Raw genomic sequence first — 10,502 nt, forward strand, 5'->3', positions numbered from 1 at the left:
AGTAAGCACTTGTTGAACTTAAAGCCATTCCTCTGGTCGTCAGGACCTCGGGGCTATTTTAAGCTCTCTTAGGGGTACCTGCCGTGCCCGTTTCCCACACCCCGTTACCCTCCCTTAGCATTAATGTGCATTTTCCCACTCCTTGTCCCGCAGCGTGCAGCCTGGGGACTCGTGGGGTGCAGGAGGCCAAGCTTTGCCCGGCCACTCCAGGCTGCCAATTAATGCTGTGGCAGGATTTCAGCATCAGCTGACAACCTTCATCCTGCCGCTGAGCAGCATTTATTATACATGCACAACATCTCTTTGCCACATGCTAGTCTAATTTTCAGATTGGCTGTTTATTAGCATTATTACAAATGTGGCTCTTCATCTTCTATTAAATGGTACTGCAGCCACTGTGCTCCCACATGAAGCCTATAAGGAAGCACTTCGTTCATTAAATTACCCTGCAAATGTCAAACTTGCTCTGTATTATTAGCTGTACATCTTACATCCTCGTTATTAGGATTCTGTGTCTTGAGGGTGCCCTGTGGCATATAGATTTTTTAAAATACAAACCAGTGTCATTTCGCTGTTTAAAAGAACATTTAATTAAACTGGATTCATTGCTTGTATGGGGCTAGTTAAATGAAAGCTAAATAGAAGGCATATGATTACATGTTATTAAGAACAGCGACTGCTCCAGAGACCAAACTCTTTTAACACAACATTAAGCTGAACTCATTTCATATGCACAGGTTAGCTCTGGCCTGTGAGGAGAACATATTTTGAGAAGATCAGCAGAATGGTTATGGGCACTAAACAGCTTTTAACAAAATGCGTGTTTCAGGGAAGAAACCTTTCCTAAGGTAGACTTATATATGCTAATGACAGAAGTCAAAGCTTCACACTGATTCTAGGTAACCTTTTAATAATTACTGCTTTTATAGTGTCAGATGTAAATTATAAGATTGGCTTTATTTATTATTTCACTGGCTATAAATTAACAAAGGGCCACAATGAGTATAAAAATAAAATTGGAAATATTTTGTAGGCTTGAGTCATTGGTCACATCATTACTTTTTAATGGTTTTCAGGAAAGCAAAAAGTATCATAACAAAAACCTCCATTACACAATTTCCTATTCCCTACTCCATTTAGGTTAACACTGTTGGTTGGATCAGATTTTTTTTAAGAAGAGCACTCACCAAATTTCCTTTCCAGGCATCCTAAGCTCCTTTTTGAAATTCTACCTCACCCATGTCCTTCTCCAACCCCATCCCTAAAACTCACCATGGCTGTGAGTCTTCAAAGCCTTCAGGAGTGGTGTGGCACTCAGTGGGCAAAAGCTGCTATTTTTTACATGAATCGCAGCCATCTCATCGTACTCTTTCAGCTCCCGGCTGCTCTGAGGTTAAGATTGCCTTTGGTGGTTTGGAGGAGGGATAAGGGTTTGGGTGTGCATCACTACATGGCACTGGCTGGGTGTTGTAGCCCTCTCCCCCCTTCCTTCCTATGCACCCTTCTTGCCTGTTGATTTATCTGTTACTAAGGTTAAAACCATGACAGCAACAAGCTCCAGCTCAACCCCTCTTCAAGTCCGCACAAGGACACCACATCTATTTTCTCTGCTTGCAAGTGAGGACGCACAGCTAGAGCTCCAGAGAGGCAGCTCTCAGCATGAGGTTCATGACTAAAAAGCATTAGGCAATTGAGATCTTGTATCTAAAGCTGGAACTACCTGTTTCCTCCAATAAAGTAACTTAAAATCAGGCTTTTTGCCATGGTAGCTAATGGTGGGACCAGTGCTGTGTGTCCCTGGTATGTGTTCCCTGAGCACTACTGTGTTTCGTGCAAATAATCCAAGTCAGCGGTGAGGATATCGCTGTCGGAGGATTTGGCTCACAAACTTCCTCCAAATCACACGGAGACCACAAGGCAGAAGTTTCTCCCATGTGAAGTAGATGCACTCAGAGCTGAGGCTGCACCGTCTCCCTCCGGTTTGGCTCCTCTGCCCTCTCTGGAAGGAAGCGCCGATCGCCCCGTTCTGCCTGACTCCCCCGGTTCCAGCAGAAGCTTTATAAATCCCCTGGGCATGAAGATGCCTAATGACCAGAATAAAAAAACCTATGTCCTAAAAATGGCTGGACTTGACTCCTCTGCTCAGCATTCCCCTGGGCGGGTGCAGGCAGCTCTGCTTGCTGTCCCTGGCATTCCCAGCACGGCCCCAGGGCACCTTGCTGCTCGGGGCTACAGCCCGAGCCCCTGGGCTCCTCCAAGGGTTTGGGCTGCCGACTGCCGCCACAATACATGTCTCCGATTAATAAACAGAGTAACTTTTGCCTGTGCATTACGCCAGACATGCCTCTCTACCTCTATCTAGGTCAGCAAGAGCCTTGGGAGTGCAGAAGTGTGCTCTGAAAAAAAGAGGAAGAGACCTTCCTATTTTAAGGTTGTTTTAATTGCTTTTCATGCTTTTCAAAACATCTGAGAGGAAACTCTTCCCTGGGAGTGCCACTTCCCCCACTCACACCTCTTCTGGAAAGACCTGGAGATCTCAGCCGCTCCTGTGCCACAGCCCAGGCACAGCACTGGCTCTGCTTCTCATGGGGTCCCTCTCTGTCTTCTCACCGTGTCTACTTTTTAGCTTTCTTTTTTGACTGCAAAAGAAATGGAGCCCTTCCACCCATTGCTAATGCAAGCATGCAGCCATATATACATGAGAAACTGAATTATAGTGAATAAATTGAAACAAATAAGGCAGTCCTGAAGAAACTCTGCCTTCCAAATGGAAGTGTTGTCATTGGCAGGGTTTAACCCCAGCTGACAAACAAGCACCATGCAGCCGCTTACTCACTCCCCCCACGGTGGGATGGGGGAGAGAATCGGAAGAGCAAAAGTGAGAAAACTCGTGGGCTGAGATAAAGACAGTTTAATAGGGAAAGCAAAAGCTGCGCACACAAGCAAAGCAAACTGAGGAATCCATTCAGCACTTCCCGTGGGCAGGCAGGTGTTCAGCCATCTCCAGGACAGCAGGGCTCCATTACGCCTGATGGGGACTTGGGAAGACAAACGCCATCATTCTCAATGTCCCCCCTTCCTCCTTCTTCCCCCAGCTTTATGTGCTGAGCATGACGTCCTATGGTCTGGAACATCCCTTGGGTCAGTTGGGGTCAGCTGTCCCGGCTGTGTCCCCTCCAACTCCCTGTGCCCCCCCCAGGGTCCTCGCTGGTGGGGTGGGGGGAGAAGCAGGAAAGCTCTTGGCTCTCGGTAAGCACTGCTCAGCGAAAACGTCCCTGAATTACCAACACCTTCCAGCACAGATCCAAAACATAGCCCCACACTAGCTACTATGAAGAAAATTAACTCTACCCCAGCCAAAACCAGCACAGTTGTCCAGAGGTTGAGCTTATAACTTCTGGGCTTTGAAACAGGCTCTTAAATGGAGACCCTGCTTCTTTTTTGTTCGTTAACACAATCCACCCTTGGGGCACATCGATACAGCCGCGGCTTTGAGGGGAGTTGTAGCCAATATAGTAATGCGCAGGGATGTAATTGGCAATGTTGGAAGGGCTGCTGTGGGCAGATGGGAGCCGAAAAGGCTGTGCTTGTTGTGAGATAGGCTTTTATACCTATTGGCCTGGGAGTCCAAAGCAATGTATGATGAATGACCTTACACATCCATAAGCCACTTGAACAGTAAAGCATGGCATCTGTGTCCCTTGCTTGGTTACAGGGCAGTTGTACCCTCTCTATAAATCATGCCAGAATGAGGTTTCCTTTAGTAATCTGGGTTAACCTTTCCTGCTTTGTGGGTTAGCTACCCAAGAGTTTAAATCAACTGTTCAGCCGGGTGGCCTGAGGTTCACCTGCAAGGTAAGAAACGCCAGATTTCTCTGGCCATGGTCCTTTGCCTTCCAGCGGACCCTGGTTTCTGCCTTAGAGCAAGTGCTGTCTTTAGGCACAGCCTCAAAGCCTCTGCAAGGTGAGAGGAGAAGTAGCCAGGACCAGACGTGTAGGAACCAGAAATACTGCAAAGTTTGTTCTGCAAAGCCTCTGCCTTTGGCAGAGTACAAGTTTTACTTGGTTTGGTTTTTTTTTCAATCGTAATTTTTATCCCCCCATACAATTACCTTCTGCCAGGCAAGCAGTGCTAGAGCAGGCCATAGGTACTTGAGTATTTATTTCATAGTTTGCCTTCTGCCCTGGCAGTACATCCATCTGAGCATCAGTTCACCTGACTTATTTCACGAAAGATCCCAATCTCAGTAATAGCTTCTGATGTGACTGCTGACTCTCAAGCTTTCTTGGGTTTTGTTTTCCAGAAAGCTGTAATTTTAGGCAGTCTTAGTATCTGCTCTCACATTGCAAAACCAGAGAAAACCTCCTTTATATACATGTACAGCAAAAAGCCTTTTACTCAGAATTTGCTTAAAAGTATTATACTAACGCACCACTGCCTGTGTCTTCCCTGGGATTAAATGCAGGACATCAGGGTTCATGCTCCCGTGGGCTGTGCAAGCACTGCTTTCAACAGCCTAATGCTTGTCCTGGGCTTTGATGTCAGTCATTATTAAGAAAAAAGAATGAAATTGAGGAAGAAGAGATTTAGTGTGTAAAATGGCTAACAATACTTCTGTGCAGTGATGTCTTGTATAGTATCCCCAGTGATGGTCATTTCAGTCTGGGATACAACAAGCTCTAAATGGTTGGACTATCATGGTTGTTTATTTAGTGTTTCTCCAGCTGTGGTTACAGGTGGGGACCTAGGGAAGAGTATCCTATGCATCTTATATACACAGGGCAAGCACGTATGATAGTTTTCCTCAATATTTTTCCACCTATTTCAGCTCAGGAAACTCCTGCACTGGACACTGGATGTTCCTCCTCAAAACACTTCTCACCCACTACGTTGTTGTCTTCTCTTGAACCCATGTGAAGCTTTAACATCCAATCCTCTCTCAGGAGGAGTCCCAGAGGTCACCAAGCCGCCATGGGAAGAGCCAAGTCCTTCCTCAGGGTTTATAGATCTGAGCAACAGTAGCCATGGGGGAGGCAATTGCCGTCAGCAAAGTCGTCCACAATCACTGATCCAAATTTGGATCAAATCCTTACAGTCCTCTTCCATAAATAACACTCTGTCCTTCACATAAAAAAAAATAATTTGTTATTTATACAACAGATGCACCTAAATACCACCAACCAAGATGAGGACTCAATTGTGCTAGGCACTATAAAAACAAGCAGTAAACCCCCAAAGAGCTTTTAAAGTAAGGGATTGATAGTTTAGTTCTCCTAGGAAGACTAGTCACTGTGAATCTTTAAAATATATTTCTATGCAGAGCAGAGAAGGTTGTTGCGCTTTCATTCCTTTCAGTGCTTGATAGCACACATAAAGCACCAAACACAAAAGCTAAGTGTGACTGCAACTTGAATCCCAGACATTATATGCGTGCAAATCCTGCCAGAAACATCCACTGACTTCTAAGCAGAAATTTCTTCCTGAATCAGGAAAATGACAAGCTGGGCATCGCTCCTTACTTAAAATACCAGCCCCACAGTGGTAGATTTGATTGCAACAGGCTTCGTAGAGAGGAGTGATGCCAAATCCTTACCATAAAAGCATATTTCTGACTTCCTGCTATTGCGTTGCATTCATGGACATGCTCAAAACAATCATTTTTAGAGTGGTTCGACTCCTGAGCTTGCCTCAGTGCGCTTTGAAGCAGTTTGTTCTAAGCAAGTCATGTTCACTATCCTAATCTGACATAAAGCCTGATGGAAAAATCTGTGATCGATTATAGCAGCAGGACAAAGAGATATGAGAGGAAAGCAATGCAAAAGAACAGATATCAATCACTGGTTCGCAACCAGCCTAAAGAAGGTAGCTGGTGATATTACTGAATTTGAAGGCAGTGTAGCACATCTTTTTGCTGTTGTAGGTAAACACTCTGAGCTGCAGACTGTTTGTCTTACAGACAGACCGATTTGGTATAAAAAGTGGATTTTGAAGTATGGATTTTGTTGGAAGGGGACAAAATAAACTACTGGTTTGTTACCTTGAAAATGGTGTAGCATGTAATGAGTGTTTGCAGCAGTTTCACAGCTGCTTATTGCTGTTATTTTTAAGCTTCTAAGTGTTTTTTTTGTTTACAATTTTTAATTGATTGAATATGGAAAATACGGTGGAACAAATTTGTGTTGAATAAGAAATAGTAGACACGATCAACAAGCTCTTTAATGTTGAGTTAGCTTTTTTCTCATTGCTGGACAAGATCATACTTCAAAGCAAATTAAAGATGTGAAGCCAAATTCTGATTGCAATGCAGGCAACAGAAATCTTCCTGTCAGCCTCCATAAAAGCAGGTGTAAGTTTTCAGTATTAGTCCAGTCCATCCAATTCACATGTCTTTCTGTCTTTATCTAATCTAATACATGGTCGTGAGATAAATTATAGAAGCGTATGATAAATTGCATTGCTATTCATTTTTGGCAAGATCACCAATACTCTGGCCACTAATTCATCTCCGCCAGGATCCATTGTAACATACCAGATCCTTGAAACAGCCTCCAAATAATGTAATTTTGTTTTCTTTAAGAAAACAAAGAAATTATATCTGCTGGCAAATATCTTGCTTACCCTCACCAAAATAAATGATACCTCGTTGCCACCTCCGCAAAATCATGGTTATAAAAATACCAAAATGTATTTATAGCATTAAGAGTCTCAAAGATATTAAGTCCTTATATTCTATTTGAGTGGGAAACTATAACATGATTTAGGCTAAGGGATTTCAAAGCGGAAAAAGATGACATGGCTTAGGTTTAGGGATTTCAAAGAGTCATTAATTTGGTTATTTCTATGTTCATTGTTTTTTTTGGCTAGAGACTTGATAATACACATAGAATACACAAAACTGAGTAAAAAACCTGCAATATGCTGTAAAAATTTTTTCTGGTGCTTATTTAGAGCAGTTCACCACTCTTGCAGAGAAGCACCATCCTGAATCACACCAGTACTACCTTGGACCCACACCTTCATGCATCTCTGTTAGGTACCATCCATATCCATCTGGGAGTAGAAGGAGGAATACCCCATTAAAGCAAAAAGGGAAGATAACTTCTTTTCCCTTATACCCATCAGATCCATCCCTGCCTTCCATATGAACTCTGCTGGGTAGCGAAGGCTGGTGGTGAAGTGCCTCTTGATATGCCAGGAAATCGTGAAGAATGGAATGTGAGGTTTGGGAGGTACGAGCTCATGAAGGCTGACTGACTTTGTGAGTCGTAGGAGAGCTCCCCATTGCCACTAGTGTGAAGGAGCACCAGGATGCTGCAAGCAGGTAGGACTGCACCACAAAAGCTAGTGTCAAGCCCACTGATGGTAGACACTCTTGATCCCACCACCAACATGAGCTGTTGGATGTGCCAGGGTGGTGGTGGGCAGGTGGGCTTCATCCTGAGCCAGCCCTATGTCCCAGCCCAGCGTCCCACCACTCCACCACTGAGGAAAAGGGGAAGCAGTAAGCTGATGGCAATTTTGGCCAGAGGAGACATGTTAGCGCCCATGCGCCTGCTCAGTGCCAGCCTGGGTAACTGCTTTCTGCTCCTTGGCATTGCCACTTCCACTGCAGACAGCCCCCTCCTCCTCCTTATCCTGCCATAAATTGCTGTGAAACGGTGCTGTGAACCATCCAACAGCTGCTGAATTTCACCCAGGAGGTTGCTGCACCTCAGTGGTAAGGAAAGTGGTTTTGCATATCAAGATTTTAAAGCAATTTGGGGCATGTTGCGATAGAAGACACTATTGATGTGAAAAGACGATTATTGTACTTGCTGCAAAATTCATTACCCGCTCCATGAAAACACGAGCAGTGCTTCAAGACAGAGCATGTATTGCAGGATGATGTTAAAACCTGGCCTTGCTGGTGGGAGGGAAAGTTCTCCTGGTAATTTCAGGGAGGTGAAGGCTTCATCCTACACTATTTAGGAGCAGTTGAGGCATAATGGGTACGTCCAGCTAACTGGATGCATTGCTATAGGGACTTGAGAAATATGATAGACAGACGCATTCAGCTAGATAGATATCCCCTGGTGTAGCGAGCTGAAGTCAATTACGGAGGTAAATTGTAAAAGATTTGACCTGATGTCATTTATATCTCGAGTCATAATTAACACTTAAAGTTCAACTCTATGGCAATTTTCTTTTAATAACACTTAAAACCTATATAGAGCTCAAAGAATTGCATAGACATGATGAAGGATGACTTGAGTGGATGCCAGAACTTCAGCGTTAGTCATTAATCCTCAAAACACCTTTGCAAGGCATGTGGGTAGCATCATTTCTCTTCAGTTTCTCCTTTGAAGAGAAGCGGGGTTTGCCCAATACCTCCCCAAAGTCTGTGGCACCTGGAGGTAAGGATTGAGGCTTTTTCAGGTGCTAAACCAGTGAACACTCAGATCAGCCTGCCTCCCATCATTTTGTCTTGATATATTTTTAAATCCTAGCAAAATCTTTTGAAAGATTATGGACAAATTGCTTGTCAAATGGCCTGGTTTTTCCAGTTAGAAGCTATGCAAATGCAGAAGAAAAAATCTGTCATAAACACAGCTTCCGCTTCTAAGATTTTCCTGTGGAAGAAATATGCATCTCACTGGGGAAGAAACACGCTCTTGGACTGAGACCTTGTAAGTCGAGATTCAGCTTGCTGCAGATTTTTATGGTCAAGTTATAACTGCCTGTAAAGCAGGGTTTAAAATGGAAGTGCTGACAAAACTTTTAAACTACAACAGTGGAAATGGCGCCGCAATAATTTATAATCTACAAGCAGCTTTGGATTTATTATCACAATGACAAATGCACAGTCATTGTTAATAGGATATTTCCCAGCAAGGACTTCTTGTTATGCAAGCCAGGTTCACTATGTCATGCAGCATGATAGCAATAAAGTCTACAAGAATTTGTAATGAACTTCAATTACTAATAGATTATGGTTAATGGGAAATATGTGCAGTAAAGATATGGGTTTTTATATGCGCCTTCTGGTACTCTACAAGGCAATGATTTATGCTACAATTTATGTTAACATTCTCCAGTACGAAAAAAAAGCCTAAATTGGTGGAAAGCCACTCCATCCATAACAAATATTTAAGATAATTTTGCACATCATGTAAATGAAGATGTAAAATTAGATATTAATCCATTTCATTTTAGCATTTGTATTTTTATTAAAAATGAAGACTTTGCCCTACTGTGTAATGACATTAAAAAATCCTATCATGGGCTGCAAGCATGAATTACACTGATGTAGAAATGGCGACAGCAGCAGAGCTGCAAGTGCATTTGTTCAATCTGCTGTTGTAATTAACAGAACAGTGAGAATATTTCTCTACGTACGGTTTAAAGTAGCAGCCCTGAAGCTGCTCAGGCAGATGCGTTCGATGCGGAGGGGACCTATAGGTGAAGACCGGGCTCCTTTGGAGGGGGTCAGCCTTTTCCTCCCCCACTTTTTCTCTCCCCCAGCCTTCCCGCGTGACATCGCTCCAAAGCCATGCCTCATCCGTGGACGCCGGGCCATTGCCTTCCCTGCACAGCAAACCTCCCGCGGGATTTACTTTGGGAAATAATCACCTGACGTAGCATCAGAGCCACGAGCTCACGCTTACTTATCAGAGGGACACAGGCCTGGGTGTTTGCCTGCTATTTCAAAGGAGAGGTGCTCCTCCTCCTCCCTCCCTCCCTCCCTCCGGGTTTTTTCTCCTGTACCTGTAATATAATCTGTATATTCCAGGTTTATGTGCCTGTGAAATGAAAAGAAAAAAGGTTGTCTCCCAATTTAGAAACAAACACTCTTCAGAACCGTCTCTGATGAATGCATAGATGCAATGTTAAGGGTTGCATTTACCCAGAGTCACGTTTCTGCATAATGTTTACCCTTCATATCTGAAAGACGTATTTAGCCAGAAAGGGGCACACATGCATGAAGGACTTGCAGGATCATTTCTGGCATATTTTTAATACAGGTAGCTTGACGCCCAGCTTGTTTCAATCAGTGTTATGCTGGTTTAAGATGATTGCTCTCAGGGAACCTCTGTATAAACCCTAAAAATTCACTTTCTAGGGGTGCAAGTGAGGAAGACCCATCCCGTTGGTCCACACATCCACCTGGGGGTTTGCAAAGACCAAGGCTGGGCTGGAGATGTGCTTTTGGAAGAAATTTCTGCTGGTTGAGATAAGGCAGACTTTCTGAGAGGAAAACAATTAATTTGGTACAGAAAGTACACAGGTAAGCTCAAAAGTGCTGTGTAAATCCCAGTTCACGGACAGATTGGACTCCCTAAACATGCTCTGGAAGAGCTGTATCTTGCCGTACAATTAAGGGTGATTCTCACATGAAAATGTGGTTCTTCAGTCTATTAGGAAGTTGTCTGAGAGATTTACAAGAACTCCTTCAGTTTTTATGGTCAAATGAGCATAAAATTGTGCTTCCCCACACTCATTTCCTACTAAATAATACTTACAG

The sequence above is a fragment of the Haliaeetus albicilla genome, chromosome 4, assembly GCF_947461875.1.
Source record: "Haliaeetus albicilla chromosome 4, bHalAlb1.1, whole genome shotgun sequence".
Lineage (NCBI taxonomy): Eukaryota > Metazoa > Chordata > Aves > Accipitriformes > Accipitridae > Haliaeetus > Haliaeetus albicilla.